Raw genomic sequence first — 2500 nt, 5'->3', positions numbered from 1 at the left:
AAAAACCACATCTACATCCTCATCCACACACACAAATACCCACATCCAGACCCCCCCCCCCACACACACACCAACATCCACATCCTCATCCACACAAACACCCTTATCCACACACAAACATCCACAAACATTCTTAAGCCGAACGGCGCACAACCAAACGACACGTATTGCGTGTACGTGACGAATCGTAAAAAGACAAGATTGTCGTTTGCTTTACTGTATAATTTGTGCAGAATACTTTTACACATCATTAGCCGGTTAAGCGAGGAAGTTATATTTCAGTAAATAGTCTATATAATTCATAGTTTTAGAGGATTTTCCGATGCATTTCAGTAAAGAACGGCAGTTAATAAATACCATTTGTCTAGTATACAACCGACCACATTGCGTCTTCGATAAAAGGTCACAGATATAACGAATAAAAATATACATTATAATTACTCATCCTAATGATAATTTATAATGAAAGGGTTTTAGAGAAAGTGTCAACCACACGACCCTTTTGTGGTTGATATTTTCTCTTCCATAAGATAGTTTCTTTGAAAATGTTAGAACAATACTTTCTCTAACCCGTAGTTCCGTACTTACTCAATGAACTATTGGTTTAATTGTTAAAATAAACCTACTGATGTGAAAGTCGAAGAGAAAACAATGGAAAGGAGGACTTTAAACTGAACTCGCCTATAAACAGTTATTCCGACCAACAACGCAGTTCTTCGCCCTCCACGAGAGAAAAAAAAAAAACAAGAAACAACCATTAATTACAAAAATCCTTATTAAACAAAACCACCCAATACCCCTTTCAACCTAACCACCATAACCCTTAAAAAAAAAAAACACCTTTCAATAACCCAACACCTTCCTTTTCAGAATACAACACACGAACGCAACATACCGGAATGTATGTGGGGTTTAAGGGGGTACCTTGATCCGTCCGTTCTCTGCGGGTGTTGGTGGCCGAGTGCCGGGCTGACGGAGAACCGGGAGAAGGGAAGGGAAGGGAGGGGCTGTGGCGGCGTCGTGGAGGTGGCGTGGTTGTGGAGTGTCGTTTGGGGGGGAGAGAGAGGGAGGGAGGGGGGAGAAGGAGGTAAAGGAGGAAGGAATGGGAGGGAGAGAGGGGGGAGGAGGTAGAGGGGGAGGGGGAGGGAATGGGAGGGAGAGAGGAGAGGAGGGAGGGAGGGAGGGAAGGGGAAGGAGAAGGGGGATGGAGAGGGAGGTGGAGGGGAGGGGTGTGGCGTATCATGGGGGGAGAGGGAGAGGGAAGCAGGAAGGGAAGGAAAACGAGGACGCGGTGGAGAAAGAAGAAAGTAGAGGATGAGGGAGAAGGAGGAGAGGGGAGGAAGAAGGAGGAGAGAAGAGGAAGAGGAGGAGAGAAGAGGAGGAGAGTAGAGGAAGAGGGAGGGTCAAGCGATTAGAAGAGGGAAAAAAGGAGTATGGAAATACATAAAAGAGGATGAGGGGGGATTTAAGAGGAAGAATGGGAGGAGGAAAGAAGAAGAGGGAGTGGAGGAAAAATGAAGGAGGAAGAAGAGGGGGAGGAAGAGGGAAGGAGAAAAGGGAAAGGGGTAGGTAGAGAGCGAAGAGAAAGAAGAGGAAGAAGAAGAAGTAGAGGGGCGAAGTGGAGAAAGACGGAATCAGAAAAGGGGGAAAGGAATTAACAAAGAAGAAGAAGAAGAAGAAAAAGAAGAGGGGGAGTAAGGAACAGACTAGAAAAAGAAGTGGAAGAGGAGAGAAGAGAAAGAGGGAGGAGGGGGGGAGGGGGGGAGGGGGAGGGGAAGAGGGGGAGACATGAAGGCCTCGCTCGGGTAGCATTGCTGTTACCAGGCGAATATCGGGCGTCGCTGTTATCATTCACAGACACGTGTAAAGACTAGTTTTCATATAAGGTAAAGAGGGTTCGTGTTATTCATTGTGCAATTCGAGTACTCAGCTGATGATAAAGACTATTTGAAAGAGGAATTGATGTTAAATAGGATGTAATTCCTTGTATCCTGGTTAATTGTCACGAGCTGCGAGATGCCTGCTTTGCGATGAACATTTTAGAAAACGTGTGATTAATTTCTGGACGAAGGGGGGTATTAACCACTATAGCTCTTAGCGTGGAACCCACAAGGCTTATTTTCCAGTGGAATCGTTCAGTTATTAGAGCTCTAAGACGATGTTCATAAGGGCCAAAGTCGTAAATCCTTGAAGGTGTGTCAGGGGTGTGTGATCATTGCTGGACGCTGATTGGCTAGTGTGTTTCTCTCGACCAATCACCGTCGAGGAAGATTCAACACTCCTGTAGCACTTGTTTGACAGGTGTTCGTACGTGAACAACTCCACCTGCGACCAGTTCCAGTGAAATATGCAATTTTCGGGCCCTATTTCGTCAGAAAACTAGACCGAACAACCTCAAAATATTCCGTCGAGAATAAAGACATCATTGAATCTTGCATCCTCTGTTTGCAGAAGTAATCTAGTTGCCATAGCAACAGGCTACAACATAGGTTTCAGAGCC

General features: G+C 45.5%; 1 pseudogene across 1 annotated transcript in view; it reads right to left on the bottom strand.

Annotated features, from left to right (window-relative positions):
* LOC125037422 overlaps nucleotides 1–1055 on the bottom strand; it is an 11238-nt pseudogene extending 10183 nt beyond the window's left edge. The window contains exon 1 of the transcript XR_007115972.1: nucleotides 925–1055. The product of XR_007115972.1 is annotated as a fructose-bisphosphate aldolase-like (transcript). The remainder of the gene's footprint in view (nucleotides 1–924) is intronic.
* Between the last annotated feature and the right edge of the window lie 1445 nt (nucleotides 1056–2500).

The sequence above is a fragment of the Penaeus chinensis genome, chromosome 23 (assembly GCF_019202785.1).
Source record: "Penaeus chinensis breed Huanghai No. 1 chromosome 23, ASM1920278v2, whole genome shotgun sequence".
Classification (NCBI taxonomy): Eukaryota; Metazoa; Arthropoda; class Malacostraca; order Decapoda; family Penaeidae; genus Penaeus; species Penaeus chinensis.
The sequence above is the reverse complement of the archived record's forward strand: the minus strand, read 5'-3'. Positions and strand labels throughout refer to the sequence as shown.